This window comes from Lissotriton vulgaris, chromosome 10 (assembly GCF_964263255.1).
Source record: "Lissotriton vulgaris chromosome 10, aLisVul1.2, whole genome shotgun sequence".
Lineage (NCBI taxonomy): Eukaryota > Metazoa > Chordata > Amphibia > Caudata > Salamandridae > Lissotriton > Lissotriton vulgaris.
Window position 1 is genome coordinate 638,984,515 of NC_141698.1, and position 20,532 is coordinate 639,005,046.

The following is a 20,532-nucleotide window of genomic DNA, read 5'->3' on the forward strand; positions in this document are numbered from 1 at the left end:
CATTCCTCAGAGGAAAATACCTGCCAGTTATACATTTTTAAGCTTGTGAAAAGGCCAGCTGATAGTACTTAACTTAAAATGTTTCAGCAACATCTACTGCATTCACATTTTAGCACTGCAATTTAGCCTCTGTTTGCTTTAAAGCATGTTGGAACAATATGGCAACTTCAAAATAGTTGTGGAGTGTTGTATTTGTTGCTTTTAGTTTACATTTCTGTAAGAAAAATACTATATTTGGAAAGTTTTCATTTTTTTACTTTGCACCTACCCTGGCATAAAAATACCGGCCAGGTCGGTGCAATACTAGTAAGGTGGCAACCCTGGCCACCATGCACAAGATTGCTTCTGAATTTACAAAAAAGAGAAGCCCTCACAACAGTATAGATGAAGAGTGACATCTAGAGGTGAGAGAGAGGAACAGGCTACAGGCAATTCTATTGCTTGTTCTACCACCACCCCAACAAATAACACCCTCCTGAGGGAAGCCTGACTCCGTCATCCAGAACAGTTCAGTTCCAGTGTGGAAGATTATCTCAACAATAAGTTCAACACTGAATAGAAGAGTATAACGATCCAGTTGGAGGAAATCCACAAAAAATAGATGCAGGTGGAGGTCAAATAATAACAGCAAGTACTACAAATATTAATTGTGAGTTAAAATACCTGTCCCTCGGAATCACAAAATGCCAGTGGCCTAGAAAACTTGCAACTTTGTGTGACTGAGGTTATACAACCATAAGCTTGCAGTAGCTACAAACCATCTTTATCTAGTTCTTTCTTTAGAGCAGCTTGCTGCTTTTGCTGGGTCAGCCCAGGAGAAAGATCCACAAAAAAGGCCCAAGAGGAGTAAGCTGCTTTGTGCATCTGGCCAAAATGGATGCAATCACTATAACCTTTGGCTAGCTGCGGGAAGTGGAACAAGAGGTTTCATAGCTTTGGAATGGTGGTGATAAATCCTCTTCAGTAGTAAAGTTGGATTTGACATTACCATTCCAGGAATGCCACTTTTAGAAAGTGGGCATTTCTCTGCTCTGAACTTTGCTCAGTGTGCCTGCAGCCAGTCTCCAATACACATCTGGTCTGGGTGACAGCTACACTTTGTGCATACCCTCTAGACAGTCACAAATACAGGAAGGGCAGGGTGTGACAGAAAACTCATCTGCATTCTGATACCAATCCTGGGCAGGAAGGGGGGAGGGAGGTGGCTCAAGCTTACATCTGAATAGTCTGTGTCCTGTCCTCACACAAAGGGCCGATTACCATCACAGATAGCCTGGCAGTCAGGGCTGGGTTGAAAAGGATTCTTGTGCACTTCAGAGAGTTTGTTTGAAGTCACCCCCTACATCAAAGGCACTTTTGGGTACAAGCACTAGTGTTCTGACCTTACCAAATCATTAGACTCCTGGACCTTGGAAGAAGTCTGCTGGAGTAAAGATTGATGTGCTGTAAGGATTGCCACTTTGCTATGACTGGCTGTTCTGATGAACTGCTTCTTTGCTTTGTTGAGCTGCTCTGCTGCCTGCTAATCTCTACCAGGCTGAGGACAAGGACTGGACCCATCTCACTTAAACCCAGAGTGCTGGACCCATCTCACTTAAACCCAGAGGGACTCCAATGGCTTGCTGAATTCCCATCTGTTTTCTGAAGTCTCAGGGACACAAAAGACTTCATGCAATCCTGCATGGCACTGCTGGATTCTGAATGATAGTAGCGTCCCCTAGATTAGGGGGTGTCCCCCTGAGCACCGCTGAAGACCTCCAGCCAGCTGGATGAGAGATTTAAAATGTTGAGCTGTTTGATTTAACAAGTGATGACAAGTCTTCTGTGAATTTACGTCATAGTAAATATTTATTCTTATGTCGATATTTCGTTTTTCAAATCAGATGCAGATAAATCAAAATGGATTCATTGAATCTTCCATGGTTTCAAACGTGTCTCCTGATGCATTTTGGTCATCAAAATTGCCCTTCGTCAGGGGAGAATGTCTGTAAAATGAACATGGCAAAGATGACATGAGGATACCACTCCTGGGCGGCTGAGACCATCACCGTGTTAGAAAATGTGCAACTGGATGTGACAAAAAAAAAATATTAAAAAAATTGATGGATGCGAGTAAATAGATTTGTAAGAGTGCTAGAGGTTGACTGCGAAAAAACTGTGCATGAGTGAGATAAATAAATACAGAAACAAAAGCAAAAACAGCAATTGATGGACAGAATGCAGCACCATGTCATACATTCACCCCAGTACAGAGATTTGGGCCTAAATCCATCGTTGTTTTGCACTCCACACCACCCCAGTTCAGACATGACCATATGTTTTGCCAAGCCATGTCTTTCCTGGACCGGAATCAAGCATCCTAGGACCGGATTCTGGCTATCAGCCGTCTTCAGCCAGGATAGCTTGACTGCACGCCAGCATATTAATTAAATACCATTGTGCTCAAAGAATCCCCAGGGGTTTATGTATCCCCCTTAAACCTCTACTATGCAAAAACAGTCCAAGATTTGTGGAAAAATGGTACTCCATTCAAAACAAATGTTCCCTCGATCTCACACTCCTAATCATTGAAGAACTGTCCAAAATCTTAGATAATCTATCGAAAGAAATTGCTCAAACCTAAACAGAAATGACAAATTTTATGACAACCGATGGCTTTACCAAAACCATAAAGGACATTAATGTCCAACTGGACAAATACACCCAAGAGATTAAAGATTTGCAAGTACAATCGCGACACCATCGATTACAAATTAGGAGAAGTGTACTCAGGGGCAGAGGCATATGCTAGACACAGACAGAACAAACCATACAGTCAGCATACCGAAACAGATACATCTTCATCTGAGAGTGACACTAGACGCAAACCACACTATCTAACCTGGAACGACTACCTACCGCAAGCACAGACACCACACAAAAACCTGCTGCTCCTTTTTTAGAGGAAGGCAAAATAGAAAAGGACGACCCAGGAGAGGGCAAAGGAAAAAGAAAGAGAGAAAGAAACCAGGAATCCACCAACCATGAGCAAACGACTCAAGGGGAAGGAGACAACAACAACTTAGTTATTAACATCTCATCTTTGCAACTCAACGCCACGGAAATGGAGACTCTTCAGAAAGGCACTTATTTCGTACCTACCAGCCATACCAACAGCCTAGAGCTGGAAATCAGCCTTTTCAAATTGATGCAAAACTTACGCCTCAGACATTTCTTTGATAACATCTTAACCGAATGAACTCCAGATGAACCAAACTAATTATCAGGCTTACGTCCTAGCAGCATGTATATGGGTCCTGTTAGCCACAAGAACTTGGACACTTTTGAAAATCTGAGCTAACTAGACATTCAGAAATTCAATGTCAAAACGCCAATCCAAATATCGGAATTTGACGCACAAAGAGTTTAATTTTCTAAACTGCCTGGCAGAAAATCCAGACATAATTCGTCAAAACGCAGACAACGGCGGAGCCCTAGTGATTATGAATACTAGCTTCTATATGGAGCAAGTACAGAAACATGTTGCAGACAAGGAATTGTATTGTGTTCTGGAATGCAATCCCACAGAACAATTCGCTAACATACTGAAAGATTTAGTAAAGAAAGCTGTGGAAGAGGGGGTCATAAACTACAGAACCACCAAATTTATTTTGCCCAAGAATCCGAAAACAACTGGGGTCGGGTCATTCCTATGTCGCGGACCGGTAAAGTGAATGCGGACAGAGTCAAGCCACCGGCCCGACTTCCGCTACAATTAGGCCCACTGCGCTGTGTACCCCATCAGAAATCTCCGTCACAAGACACCAACTAGAGGTGACCGACTACAACGGGTGGCCTGGAGGCAATAACAGGGGTCCGAACATCTCTGGAGACCCATATAGACTCTGTAAACATAGAGGTAACTCTATAAAGGGCGGATCTTAAGAAAATGGTATTTAGAGTCAAAGACCTGGAAATTACAACGAAAGTGCTTGTGACCGACGCTTCTACTGTACAACAAGTCGCCAGCTTCAGAACCAACACTGGAAAATGGAGGAGCTCCTGGATGTTTATGAAGGGAGGGCGAGGCGGAACAGCATCCGAAATCTAGGAGTTCCTGAAGATCGGAGGGGCAAACTGTTGACCTTTTTGTGGAAGACCTGGTCATCAACAAACTCCAACCTAAGCACCTCTCTAGCTATTTTTCTATTGAGCGGACCCATAGGGTGCCTGGAGGACGACCGAAGCCTGCCCCCGTGCCCATAATTGCAAGAGTCTTTAACTTTTGAGACAGGGACGTCATCCTACAGATGGCAAGAGCTGGACCGCCGGTAAAAATTGACAATGCTAATATCACCTTCTTTCCAGAATTTACTGTTAAAGTCCAAGCACAGAGGAGCAGTTTCACAGCGGTTAAAAAAGCCCTATGCGACAAGGACATTAAATATTCCATGAACGTCCCGGTCAAGCTTTAAGTGGAATCCGAGGGGAAATCATGTTTTTTTCAGTCCCCAGAGGAGGCCTGGGAATGGCTAGAGGGCTGGCGTCTCCATCAGACACCCACAGTACCAAGGGACTCAACACTAACCAGCATGTTCCGCTAGCATCCAAAGAACAGCAATCAGAAGAAGACCAAGACGGATAAACTCTGATTTGGACTAATGGATTATCTTTGTTCTCAACAACGTAATCAGGACACATGGGTATCCTCTGCTATGAAACTTGCGGCCTACATGACAAGTCTCCCTGGATGACCACCAGGCATCTCTCTGTGGTAGTGTTTCCCCTGCGGGGCACATACCTCACGAAATTAATACCTTTACGAAAGAGGAAAAGAAACAGGTTTGAAGGATCAGACCACAATTGAACACTTAAGTATATAATGACTATATTATGTTACTTAGGCTGGTGCAGCAGTGATTAGCCAAGTACCCTACATATGACGGGGAGGGCAACAGGCACTCTACCTTGTTGGGGAGTGGAAAGTTGGAATTCCAAAAACAGGGGGGCAGGAAGGGGGTTCAAGGGTGGGGGAGGGGGGATAGTTGGGAAGCTGTATGTTACAGTTATATTTACACAGAGCATTGACGCAGACTTAACGTCACTGCGTCCAAACACTAGAATGCAAACATCATCCACACTTTCGAGGGAGCAGGATGGGAGAGACTTGGTCGTTGATGTTGTGCTAGACGGCTCTTCAAGATTAGGAATGGTAGACACAATGCTAATGATTGCATTGCATTCCCCTCGGCTCTTAACTACTGCCGGCCATGCAGGCACGAAAAAAACTAAGTTTTTAATAATGACGTGGAATGTTAATGTCCTGGGGAGTAAGATAAAAAGAGGAGTTGTCCTACAATACCTCAGGAGATATTCCCTGACCTGGTACTATTACAAGAAATACATTTGGTGGGACACAGTTATAAGGCTCTTAATAGATGGGGATACAAACTTTTAAACCATGCAGGTTTCACTTCAGTTTCCCGAGGCATGGGGATGGTTATACGCAAGAATCTTGCCCTAACCAGAGTCTGAACTGACCCACAGGGTAGATTTGCTGTGTTGGAGGCATCATGGGAAGGCAAACCACTAAATGTGATATCAGACTACCTTCTGCCTTCACTGGGTAAGGTAGCACTGCAAGGCCTAGGCAAAATTTTGATAGATCTCCCTCCGGGAACATTAATACTTGGTGGAGACTTTAACCTGATAATGGACGAAAAACTCGACACATATACTCATAAATCACCTCCCTGACGCAGCACACACATGACTGACTTCACCCAAGCAATGGGTCTCACAGACATCTGGCACACATTGAATCCCACTGCAGTGTTTTTCACCCACCACTCCAATGCACACAAAAGTATTGACTACTTTCTCACCTCCCTTGCAGGCATTGGCCAATACCAACATCCACAGGGATGCCCGAGAGGCATATTGGACCACTCTCCCATCAGGGTTGAACTTACCCTTAATAGGCTCTATACACGAGGCCCTACAGTCATTAATCCATGGCTTCTCACAATCCCAGATATTAAAGAAGACCTTGCTGAACACACGGACCATTACTTTAATGAAAACGTCGGCTCTGTCGACTCAGCGATCACTATCTGGGAAGCCTATAAGCAGTAATTAAGAGACATGCACTAGCACTAAAGACAGGATATATCAGGAACCAAAACACACAACTGACTCAATTAGAAAGTGACTTGCTCCAATTAGAAACAGATCATATCACCTCCCCTACAAAAGATACAGTCCGAAATCTCTAGAATAAGCAATTAGAGTATAACGCCCTTGCACGTGAACAGACCCAGACAAGACTCGTCCGTACCCGTCATAGAATATATGAGCTGGGGGAAAGAGCTAGGAAAATGCTAGCATGGCTAGAGCGATGAGAGCAGGTGGGTGGATGGGTCCCAGAACTCCTATTAGAAGACGGGACACAGATCACTGACCTGCCAGAGCCTTGCGGACACATTTGCAAATCACCTGGAGGCGATATATACCTCCAAGGCTGTCACTTCCCCTGAGGACTCGCGTCAGCTCCTAGAGGAGATGACTCTGCCCACGTTCTCAGATAGCGAAAGGGAAGCCCTAGACGCAGATATAACGGCAGAAGAAATCTGTAAGGCCATATTTGCTATTAACTCAGGGAAGGCAATAGAACCTAATGGGATCCCGATCGAATTCCTTAAAGGAATGGTCCTCAAAGTGGTCCCACACCTCAAAAACATGTACGAAGAGAGTCTGGAGCAGGGTGTCTTTCCCTTGGATCAAAACTAGCATCTATTGTTGCTATACACAAGCCCGGCAAACCGGCTGCCGATTGTGGCGCATGTAGGCCCATATCCTTAATAAGCTCGGAGGCCAAGGTCTTGGCCAAGCTACTCGCGTCCTGCCTGATCACAGTTCTTCCCTCACTGGTTCATGACGACCAATCAGGGTTTGTGCCCGGCAGTAACACCTCTTTAAATATCTGAGGAGTTCACAACGTCCTTGGCAGGCAGCCATATCTACGAGAAGACGCAGTTATATTGTTCTTAGATGCCACCATGGCGTTTGACTCAGTAGAATGGCCCTACCTTTTTGGGGTCCTGGCGAGGTTTGGTTTGGGTCCTCGGTTTCGACAATGGGTGGCACTACTATACACCCCGCTGAAGAGGCTAATTAGAGTAAACAATCACACACATTTGCTTTGCAGAGAGGGATGAGGCAGGGTTGTCCCCTATCCCCCTTACTATTCACGTTGACTCTCGAACCACTAACCCATTGGATACGGCGGGATATCTTGATACGTGGATTGTGATGGAGCGAGGACAAGGAAGATAAAATGCCATTATATGCGGACGATATCCTGATCTATTTGGCGTCCCCACTTGCCTCCATTAACCGTCTGCTCAACGTCATTACCAATTTCTGTAAATATGCGGGATATACCATCAATTGGTTCAAGCAGGTACTCTACGGTTTGTATGGCCCCCCACCTCAACTGCCACGTGGATATACGGTCGAAGTAGCTACCAGCGGTGATAAATACTTACTGGGGGACGATTTTGAATGTATAATCCAACAAGAACATTGAAACTTTGATTTTTGATCATATGACTATAATATGATGATGGATAAACTGAACTATGATTAACAAACTACCATTATGATGAAAATTTGTTGAAATAAATCAAACAAGAATTTTGTTCAACATCGGATTCAGAACTTTATTGAATACATTACGCACCAAGGTGCCTACCAGAGTGTCCAGGATTTGTCCTTACCCCCTGTAAGGCTCCCACCGTTTTCATATCAAACGCACCTTTTGGACCTGGAAGGTGACTTCCTGCGCACCTATCTAATAGATTATCAACATTACCCAGTTTAATTTTATTTACCTTGGAGTGCAGCGGTCCTCATATATCGCCCCCACCTCAACTGCCACGTGGATATACGGTCGAAGTAGCTACCAGCGGTGATAAATACTTAGGAATTTATATCACACTCGACCCAAAAATGTTTTAAGACCGTAATCTTCTGGGTCTCCTCCGTCGCCAACAGGACGACGTTCTACACTGGAGATCAATGCCCCTATCCCTCTTGGGAAGAGCAGCCCTATTTAAAATGCTTGCACTCCCTAGATTTTTATATGTGCTTCACAACTGTCCATTCCCAATTGCCAATGCTTACTCTAATGCCGTTGAAGGAGAGATCCAAACTTTATTGTGGGATGGAGGGACCCCCGCATTACCCTCCCGAAATTAACAAATGGGTGGCACGAAGGTGGGAATCGCCCTTCCGGATTTACACTTATATTATTGGGCCACACAACTAGTTGCCACTAACCCATGGATCCATGGTTCCCCATCAAATCCGGCCTTTCATCTAGAGCGTTACCAAACCGGTCGGAAGGACTATTTGGGTGCCCTTTACAGTAAGACCCAAAGGGGCCATTACTTGGGGCCTATATTGCAAACGGTAACCATTTGGCACCAGGCCACCGAGCGACTGGTATGGGAGAATAAGCTTACAAAAGCCGCTGTGGTCTTCTCAGCGGCTGGGTTTGCTTTGGCATCATACAGGATTCGATAAATGGGACACTATCGGTATAAGGAAATTCAAATCAAACACGCCCTTGCACCAGGTGAATTTTTCAATACTTACAAATTCAACATGCACTTCTCACCAATATTCTAGACATATAGCAGACTCTTCCCCTCTGGAGGACCGCTTACTCTCAGAACCGCCCCTGACATAGGCAGTCTCCTGCACATATCGGAAGCTTTGTAACAACCTACCTGACTCCTCTCAAACTCTCCGGGATCAATGGCAGGCAGACATAGGGCCACTAGATGACAATGACTGGCAGACCGCCTTATTTGTCCCCCAGGGAAACTGCGATAAGTCATTGCTTTCGCCTTATCTAACTGAAAATTCTACACAGAACCTATTACTCCGGTGTGCTCTTGGTCAAAATAGGCAGCCGGGCAGATACACTATGCTTCAGACGATGTGGTCAAGAAAGTACCTTCTACCATACCTTCTGGGACTGTCCTGAGGTACACCCACTATGGAATAACACAACCAAAAAAATGAAGGACACACTGGGCAAACAGCTCCAATTGACACCACAGTTGGGGATATTGAATATATGGGAAGCCACTGATTTGACAGAAATCGAACAACAATGGGTGGTGCTGGGGTACCTATTGGTAAAAAGGGCTATAGCAATGTTGTAGGGATCTAATAAGCGGCCGTTCACGATTGGATGGGTGGCGGAAATGGATAGTTGCATGATAGCAGAAAAGAAGGTTTACAAACTAAGAGGTTGCCTCAAGAAATGGGACAAGAAATGGGGGGGGTGGAACGCCTTTAGAGGGGAAATTTGCACATCACCTACTGAGAACATGGTGATGCACAGAAGAACAGAACGATAATCTCCTAACAGTCTAATCCCTGTTTTACAGGACTATTGATGTATTGTAATTCACCATATTTGATATGTATTGTGATATCGTAATGATGACTGTGTTTTCACTTTAATAAAAATTGTTATAAAAAAAAAATAATCCGAAAACACTCTCTCTATATATGCTTCCCAAAGATCATATGAACCAGCAACACCCTCCATTCCAACCTATTGTGTCTACCAGAGGAAGTATACATGAGACCGTAGGCAAACTTCTTGACAAGTATTTACAACCCTTTGTCATCAGTATGAGCACATACATCAGAGACACTACATATTTCCTCTAAAAAATTAACAACATTAGATTCAACAATGAAGATGAAATATGGCTATGTACAGCCTGTGTCATCTCACTCTAGACTTCCATCCCTAACAACCTCGGCATCGAAGCCATTGAGGAAGTATTACTCAACTCCAACCTGGACTCCAAATTCCAACTGTTCCTGATGGAACTATTACAGTTTACTCGGTACCAGAGCTATTTCAGGTGGAATGGCCAGTGTTACCTACAGTTAACCGGCACTTTGATGGGCATCTGTGCTGCCCCTTCGTATGCCTATATCTTTATGAACAAGTTCGTGGAGAATCACATACTCAACACCACCATCTGGAAAGACCATGCCATTACATTTTTCAGATACATTGATGACATTTTCGTTATCTGGAAGGGTTCACATGACAGCTTAATCGAATCACTGAACACATTAAACAACATCAATGACAGAATTCGATTTACCTATGAAGTCAATGCAAAGTCCATAGCTTTTTTGGATGTGCTTTTAAGCAGAGCTAACAATTCTTTAGAAACCAACCTTTACAAAAAAAGCACAGACAGAAATAATACATTGCATTACCACAGCTTTCACTACAATGCCCTCAAGAATCATCTTCCTTACTCTCAACTCTTGAGAGTGAAAAGAAATGTATCCAATATGGTCAACTATGAACAACAAGCTAAAGGCTTGCTTGATCGTTTCAGTCTAAGAGACTATCCCGACGTTTTGGAACAGGCCAAAACTCGTTGCTCAAAAAAATCCTGTACCGATCTGTTTATCAATTCAAAGAGGCCAGAAGAAAAATGGACAATTGTAGTGTCCAAATTTTCCACCATGAGTCAACAATATAAGACATCCATCATAAGCCACTGGTCTATTCTTGCCTCGGAACCTGGTTTTAAAGGCATTTTCAAAGATACACCCATCTTTGCGTACACCAGGGGTAGGAACTTGAAAGAACTCATAACCGCAAGACCCAAAGACAACACGCAAATCAATTTTAAAGGAACTGTACCTTGCCACAACTGCAGTTATTGCAATAAAGTCAACAAGGGAGCCATTATCACCCATCCCATGAGGGGTACTAACATCAGACTTAGGGTCAATGGGAATTGTGATACTGCTAACGTTGTATATGTTAAAATGCCCCAGCCGCTTGGTTTACGTTGGCAAGACTGAAAAAAAGATCAAAACAAGAATACATGAGCATAAGAGCAACATCCGGACCAGGAACTCAAAATCAGTTGTTGCAGCTCATTTCATGGACAGCCATCACAACATCAGCATTTGCAATTCCTCATTCTGGAATCAATCAAGAAAACAGAAGGAAGGGACAACAACAAGCATCTCTTGCAAAGAGAGAACCATTGGATTAAGTTCTTAAACTCATTGAAACCACATGGTCTTAATGACCGGATAGAATTTTCGTGTTATCTGTAATTCTATGACTTACACGACCTTTCACTTTGTGCCTCCGCACGTGTATATGTGCCTATTCTCTCTTCGTTATCTACCTTTCATCTGTCTTAGTCCTTACATCCTCCTTTACATTTCCGCTTTCGACTTCCAAGTGATTATTTATGTTGCTGTTTTCTTGACTCTACTCATGACCAGCCATCTGTGTAACCTTTTCCAGATTTGTACACGTTCTTTTGTTTCGTGATGAATCTACTCTGACCTTCATTTCTTCCTGTTTATTATCACAGGAAGCTCCAGTTGCAGTCCTTTTTTTACTCACTTTAGAACTTCTTTCTACACTTTATTATCAATTACAAAATGGTGCCCATCGTCTCACCGCACTTTACCATCTAGCGATAGTCCCCTTTTCATTGTTTACTTTACACAAGCTTTTAACACTCCACACTTCACGTTGGGACACTCATATCAGCAGCGCCATTAGACGCTTCCGCACGCAGGTAGAAGTAAGTAAATGCTGATAACTTGCACTGAATCCTGCACGCTTTCTTACTTGGAATATATGCCAGGCCAGGTGTTTTTTTATTGCATGTACTCGCTTTGGTGCATACTTACACCTTTTGGCATTGTTTTGTTTTGACCTCCCAGTTTTACGACCGGGCTCAGATTACATGCATGCGCCCGAATACACATCGATATACTATTCTCAGCAACCTGTGTACCGTTGGGCTTTGATAACAATGGTTTCACCTGTAATCATAAGTTTTACTAATACAAAGTAGCAGCGTGAATAATTTGCTGTTAACCGGCTACCGGATTTCATGATCAGATCGAGATAACCCACTTGAAATTTTCTAATACTTTACTATCTTCACCAACACACCCTGCGTACTCCGGCTCGTATGTTTATCTTTATGTCTGTATATTAATCTCACTCACGCACAGCTTTTTTATCAGTCAACCTCTAGCGCTCTTACAGATCTATTTACTCACGTCCATCGATTTTTTTAGTCACATCCAGTTGCACATTTTCTAACACGCTGACGGTCGCAGGCTCCCCGGAGTGGTATTCCTCATGTCATCTTTGCTATGTTCATTTTACAGACATTCTTCCCTGACGAAGGGTACCTTTAATGCCTGAAATGCATCAGGATATTCTTAGTAAAGACAGTGGACCCTAGTATTTGAGAAATCAGGGTGAAAGTAAACCTACGCTAAATAGCCAAGTTGAGTTGAGTTGAGTTGAGGATTTATAAAGCGCCTAGCTACCCTAGGGCATCCCAGCGCCAATATGTCCTTTGTTTCAGGCAAGTGCGAACGAGGCGGTCTGTGTACTAGTATTCAGTGTGCAGACTTGATTGCTTTAAGGTACCATTGTACAATACATTGTGAGTATTATGAGAACATATGGTACTAAGGTGTCAACGTTTCGATGCCAGACCTCATGAACGTGGCATCATCTTCAGGACAATTTTATAAAACATGTTTGTCTTGGATAATATGTACATTTGCCTTTCATACCACAACCATTCAACAAGGAAAATTAAAAACCATTAGAGAAAAAAATGGAAAAAGAGGGGGAAAGAAAAGAAAACAATGTAATTACGTTGCTAGGCATGTGCTACAAGTTTCAACTGTCGTGACTTGAAGGTATTTAGTGTAGTGATCGTTTATACTGGATAGAGTATCACTAAAACATCATAGTTGCTGATATATCAAGAGGTTTATGCCATGCAAATTAGGGTATGCATATTTGACAAAGGTGACACAATCATTCTGGAGCAGGTAGGTTAATAACGAAGGAATTATAATATAATTAATTCGGCGCAGTGAGTGAATGGCGTGGCTGCCGTGGTAGTATCTGGTTCATGTCACAAAGGATCTGGGTAAAAAAAAAAACTGCGCAGTGGGTGGCTACCATGTTGGTAAAAAAGCTGAGCAATTACGGCAACTTGCAGTATAGCTGAAAAAGGTTGCGCACGGAGAACAGTTAGTGCACACTAGGCAGAGTACAGATGTGAAAAATTAGGAAAGACGGCGCAGTGTCTACAAAATGCGATTACACAAATTGCTGGCTTCCGTAAGGGAGGTGACATAATTAAAAAGTTGGACACCAAAAGGGGGTTAGGCCCAATTGACAGGACCCAGGAAGGGCCTTTTAATAATGAATCAACAAAAATACCTGGAGTCCTATTTGTTTGCTTTTCAAGAAACCACAGTATATACTTTTAGTAGTTTGGGTTATTTATTTTACCCTTCAATTGTTTTTTTTAACAGTATTCTTCTGTGGAAAATCTCTTTTTTTCAGAGAAAAACATAAGACAATTTGACATTCAGTATTTAGACATTGTTATACTTAGACAATGTACAACATGAATACTTTCACATAAATTAATAATGAACAACATGTAGAAGAAATGGGTAAGACAAATTGAAACTATATACATCACATATATATATACACATCACACACTGCACGACAATTTTTCTAAGTGCATGCATACTTCAATTAACCCAATCCTGATTTCGAGGAAATAACTTATTTATTTAAATTAAAGGGCATAAGTTGATTATGTCTGCCTTATTTAAATTAAGCGGTACACAAGGGGGTGGTGATGGACGGAGCATCTGAATCAATCAAACACTCACACCCAGTCAAAAGATCTGGGTTTAGTCGATCACCGTCCTTTAGCACACTCTGCCACCCCAGTTCAGACATGGCTATATGTAAATCAGTCTGACCCTGTGCCTCATGGGAACAGTCCAGCCCGAACTGCCAAGCCATGTCTTCCCTGGACCGGAAACAAGCTTCCGAGGACCGGTTTCTGTCATTCCACCCGTATTTTTGTGGTGTTTTCATTAAATTACTACAAATTAAGTGTTGCACAAATACTTTACACATTGCCTCTTAAGTAAAGACTGACCGATCTGCGCCACGCTTCCAGGGGGTAAGCACAGGTTAATTTAGGGTGTGAATCATACTTACCCTGACTAAAGTGGTGGTCCCAAACCCCTGCCAACTAGAGACCCCATTTCTAACACTAGTGCCAGCAGTGGGATAGGACTTGTATTTGTACAACACCATATAGTAATTCAGTGTTCATTACAACTCTAAACTTAAGACCAATTTGAACCCATTCTCCCTAATAAGCCCTTTGTGCTCTGTCCTTGCTAATTGGCATTTGTTACTTTTCTAGTCTCCCTGATTGGTATTCTTTCTTTTACCTAAAATCATGTCTCTCACTGGTGAGTCAACAACTGCACCTGCACAATTTAAGTTTGAGCTGGCCAGACTGGTGCGTTACAAAGTGGCCCCGCTCAAAATTTTCTGACAGGAGTTTCAGGTCTCTATGAAGGGCTTCACCAGAAAGGCGGAGTTGGAAAAGGCGCAGAGGGCCTACATGGAAGCAAGGGATGCAGAGGAGGAATGGGAGATTCTGGATGAGGACCTAGACCAGGAGGATCAGGGGCTGCCTGCCGGCCAGGATGCCACCAACTTGCCAAGAGTAGTGAGCCACAACAAGGCAGTGAGCATTGCCTCATTCAGGAGCCTGACTTCCAGCCTGGAGAGCAGGAGGGAGGAAAGAAAGCTAAAATTGGTGCTTTCCAAAATGCGATTTGAGAAAGAGTAGCAGACGGTGGAGCTAGAGGAAAGGAAACTAACCCATGAGGTCAATCTCAGAGAGCTGTACATCAAGTAAGATCCAGCAAAATATATGGTGACAGCATACCTGCAATGTTCTCACATGATTCCAGATTTCATATCCCACAAGATATGGTGCCCAGTTAGAATGTAGGGGATGACATAGATAAATAGCTGGATGCCCAAGAAGTGGCTTTAAAAGTGCACAGGTTCCCAGAGGAGTTCTGGGGGGTAGTCTTTGGTGGTACATGTCCGGAACGACAGCCTCGCGAGACCTTATGTCCTTAATACTTTTGGACGCAAAAAAAACTTTCGATAGGGTCTCGTGGGGTTTCTTTGGGCAACAATGTGTAAACTCAATTTTGGGAAAAGGTGTATAGGGGGGTTGAAAGCGTTATATAGATGCCCGGTTATAAGGGTTAGAGTAGCGGGGGAACAGAGCGAAAATATTAACATCAAGCGTCGAACTAGGCAGGGATGTCCCTGCTCACCACTGCTCTTTGCCTGCTATATCGACTTTTTTATAAGGCATATAGAAATAAACAGGCTTATCTCTCCTATCGTTTTGAATGGGTATGAGACGAAAATCTTGGGTTATGCAGACGACCTAGTAATTATGTCACCTACTCCAGCAATAGCGATAGTGGAAATAGAAAAAGAGGTAAAAAAATATGGGCTTCTGTCTGGGTTTAAACTGAACCAGACTAAAACACATAGTTATCAACCAATTTGCCGCAATAAATGATGAAAGGGTCACAGATTCAGCTGTCTACTTGGGCATAACGATAACATCTAATTTATCCAAGTTGGTCGAGGAAAATTTGACTCCTGTGATTAGAAAGGCCAAACGAGATCTGGGTAGGATGGATAAATTACATCTTACAATAATTGGACGCTGCAATGTAATTAAGATGCTACTTCTTCCCAAAATGTTATATTTTTTTCGAACTATTCCTTTAATATTTCATAATAATTGGTTTAAGGACATTGAAGGTGTCTGCAATCGATTTATATGGGCAAAAGGTAAAACTCGGAGGGCAGTAAAACTGTTGCCACTTTTTAAGGAAAAGGGAGGTTTGGCTGTTCCAGATTTTAAGGGATATTATCTGGCAGCAACCTTGCAGTATCTCAGAGGACTTCTCGGGGGAAACACTAATGATAGGTGGCGAGACGGCATTGGTATACCAGATATATATGATTTACTGGTTCGAGATTCTAATAAGGGATTACTTACATTTAAGGAGTTCAATTACTACAAAAGAACAAAGTTTAAGGTCTTCGCCGCTGCTATATCAGTGTGGTCTATGGTCCGGAAAAAAATTAAGTTAGGACGGATGAGCTTTTACACACCTCTATATAAGAACGAGCTTCTCCCAGAAGTGTTTCATGATCAAGTTATGAAAAGATGGGATAACTCTGGGGTGTGCACTATAGGAGATATTATAGATGACTCTGGTAGAATTTCTTTTGAAAGGGCATGCCAAGTATACAAGCTAGATCGTAGAGACTTTTTTTAATTTCTGCAGATTAGATCAGTAATACAAAGGAAAATGTTAGGGGGTGTTAATTTTAAAAGAGAGGATTTGATGGAACATATTCAAGATGAGAAGGGCTGCTCAATCTCACAATTGTATGGGGTTTTGGGTCAAAGTAAAGAAGACAACAGGATTAAAGTTTTTGATAAATGGAGGAAGAAGCTAAATTTAGTGGGCAATGAGGGGGGAAAATCGTTGCAGCTTACTAATTCTATTGTCAAGGTTGCAAATTTGCAGGCACAATGTTATAAAACTTTTCATGAATTATATTTCACACCGCACAAAATAGCACAATGGGGGGAACTAGCGGGATATCCTGTCCGAGATGCCAAAGGGTACAGGCTGACACTATTCATATGTTCTCAGCATGCCCAAATCTAAACCCTCTTGAGCAGGCGATTGAAACATTCTTTAGTGATGAACTGGGGATATCAATTAGTTTAACAAATGAGATTATGATTTTGGGTGTTGGGAGAGAAGGGCTGGATATCCCCCATCAAGAATTTATATTTATTGAAATGGCCATAACCCGACTTTGTATAGCAACCCTGTGGAAGGATCCTAATCCCCCGTCATTTAACCAATGGCTCTTAAGAATGTTATCAATGTATACCTTGGAGAAATCTCTGTATGAAAAAAAAGGTTGCAAAGCGATGCAGCTAGGTAAACGGATCTGGGCACCAGTAGAGCATTGGAAATTAAGAATAGAGGGGTAACCTATAGTATTATAATAATATTTATTTTTTGTCTCTCGACCAGCTCTTTTTTCGTGAATATTATTTTTATATTATTTTTCTTTTTTAGCATCTCGTTGTTTGGTTTAAGATACTAAGTCTTAGTTGAAGAATGTTTGCTGTATTAGTTATATATATCGAATTGATTGATTAATTGTTTAAACAGTTTTTTTCTCTGATGATCAACAATAAAGATTTTTTTTTTTTTTAAAGAGAAAGAGCAGGCTTTGGAGTAGAAGAGGGTAGAACTAGAGGAAAGGAAACTAACCCATGAGGTCAATATCAGGGAGCTGTACATCAAGTAGGATCCAGCAAAAGCAATGGTGACAGCATACCTGCAGTGTTCTCACATGAATGCAGATTTCATATCTCACAAGATATGGTGCCCAGTTAGAATGTGGGGGATGACATAGATAAATAGCTGGCTGCCCAAGAAGTGGCTTTAAAAGTGCACAGGTTCCCAGAGGAGTTCTGGGGGGTAGTCTTTGGTGGTACATGTCCACAGTGGGGAGCGATACACTCCTCCGCCATTTAAGCCATAAACTTTGGTTTGACACCTGAGAAGTGCTGGCAACAGTTCAGGGCTAATCACAAACTCTTTACACAAACATTAGGGGATTTTCTGAACTATGCAGGTAAGACAGTGAAGGGCTGGGTAAGGGGCAGCAAGGTTGATGATTTTGGAGGGTTGAACAACTTATTTTTGAAGGACCACATTCTTGATAATTGTTTTCCAGAGCTGCGGCAAAACACCTGGTGGATAACAATTTGACCAAGTCTAAAAGGTTTGCTGAGGAGGGGGACATCTGGATCAGCACCAGAGTGTCCAAGAAAGTACCTGGGAGTGGCCCCAAGAAGGGTGGTTAAGATTACCCCCAAGAAAGTGAAGGGGAGATCAAGAAAGACCCAGACAGGTCTGAGGGTAAGGGGGAAGGAAAGGGTTCCCAAGTCCCTTCTGAGGAGGAGAGAAGTACTGGTGGGCGGTGGCCCAAGTCACCCCACTTCCAACCTTCCTGCTTCGATTGTTCCCAGTTAGGATGCAAGCAGGGGGGACTCCGTCTATCCAAGGAGACCATCCACGGGTAGGAATTCTACAGTGGTGGCCCATGTGGTCTTAGGAGAAGATAGGCCCCAGGGGCAGGTCACTGAACATGCCATGATCTCCATTAGCTGGGAGATAGACTCAGAGGTTGAGTTGGTGATCCCTGGGTGTGGGTGTCATCACTCTTTAGTGGTCCAGAAATGCCACTTTTAGAAAGTGGATATTTCTCTGCTCTCAACTTTGCCCAATGTGCCTGCAGGCTGTCTCCAATACACATGTGGGCTGGGTGACAGCTACACTTTCAGCTTTCCCTTTACAAAGCCACGAGCACAGGAGAGGCTGGGAGTGACAGAGGACTCATCTGCTTTCTGATAGCCTTCCTGGGCAGGAAAGGGGAAAGGTGGCTCACACTTACATCTGTCCTCACACAAAGGGCTGATTACCCCACATCTGTCTGGCAGTCAGGGCTGGGTTGATATGGAGCCTTGTGCACTTAAGAGAGTTCCTTTGAAGTCACCTCCTATATCAAATACACTTTTGGGTACAAGTACGATCCAACCAAATCAGTACATTACTGGACTTGAGAAGAACTTTGCTGTAGTAAAGAATGCTTTGCTGTAAGGATTGACACTTTGCTGTGACTAACTGTTCTGGGGAGCTGCGTATCTGCTTTGCTGGGCAGCCCTGCTGAGGACAAGGTATGGACCCATCTCACTTGACCCCAGAGTGACTCCAAGCACTTGCTGGCTAGCCTCCTGTTTTCTGAAGTCTCAGGTACACAAAAGACTTTCTACAATCTTTCTGATGCTGCTGGACCCAGTCAGCTGTGAGTATTACCCTTGCCCGAGGTGTCCCCTCAAGTTTTGGGCTTCAGAAATGGGTTATGCAGCTGGTTTCATCAGAAACCGATGCATTGCATGGCCTGCTAAAGAAATTCTATACATTGCCCTTCAACGCCATTGCGGAGATTTCCCGACAACAGCAGTTACACAGCCTGCACGGCTCAATGACAACGCTCTGCGTGGACGCTCTGTTTGGGTCTACGACGACACATTGCATTCACTTCAACAGCTCTCAAAGCCAGCGTGGGATCCCCATTGCACGGCTTGACAATGACGCAGTAGACTCTCAACACCGACAAAAGCTCCGTCCAAGGTGTTTCTTCAGTGGGACCTGAAGGGGCCTGCAGCTGGGCTGCCGTCGATCGCGGTTGGCTTGAAGTTTGGATTTGCACCAATCACTTGTGACCTCAAGTAACCTGTTGACAGCTAATGACCTCTAAGCACTGTTTTCACAGATTATCTTTAAAAATTCATATCTCGACTTACATTTTGGAGATTTTTGTTGTTTTGTTTTTGTTTTACACAGATAATAAATTTGTCTAAACTATGTGGAGTCTTTTTGTATTGTTTTCCTTGAGTTACTGTAAATTAAGTGTTGCAAAAATGCTTTACACATCACCTCTTAAGTTAAGCATGACTGTTCTGTGCCTAGCTACAGGAAGGTACACACAAGTTAACTTAGGGTGTGTATCTGACTAACTCTGACTATAGTGGAGGTTTCTACCTGGACAGGGTGCAAACCTCTTCTAAAAGAGACCCCATTTCTAACAGTCACCATTCCATTACTAGGCCAAATAGCGGCATCCTCCTGGATTGTCTGTCTGGGCCTTGCACACTGGTCCATTTAGCTTTATTAACCGTCTTGGCTCACAAGTCTCTTTTATTTTATTGTTTTATGTATAAAAGGCATTTCTGTTGTATTACTAGTGTATTTCTTTTGTTTTTAGTGCCGGATGTAGAGGTCATCGTCATATTTTGAGGGACATTTGTTTGGAGCACAATCACTGCCCATAACTGAGATGTCCGAGAAATCTCTCTCATCCACCACTGTATCTTCTGGAACATGATAAGTTTTGGAGACCGAATCCTAATTCATTTTGTAGTTCATGAGTCTCTTCTATATGTAAGGAGAAAGAAAACAGCCCCAGCTGCATTGAAAACCTGCTCGGAGGATACACTGACTGCAAGACCTGCTAAATATTGTATTGCCAGCCAGCAGAGATAAGGCCACAATTATGTTTCCCGTGTTAACCATGCCACATCAATTGCTCTTTTGCCACATTGAATTCTATTTGGTGATTCAGATAGTTTTGTAGTATCTTCTTTTTTGTTATAGTTTACAGAAATCCAGGGACTGACAAAACTAATCCAGCACATAGGTTGGTTGAAGTGATGCCTTTTGGGTTGATTTAGTAACAGATGTGCCTCGAAAATAGTGATTATTATTACCAGAGACGGGCGCTGCTGGTGCAGTGGCTTCTCAAGTCAGAGTCACCACTGTGCTCCCCAGTTGCTGAAATTAAAATCTTGAATCTTCCATTTCAGTCACTTTATTGACAATCCAATTCTTCTAAATGGAGACACCAGTACGAAAACGGGAATG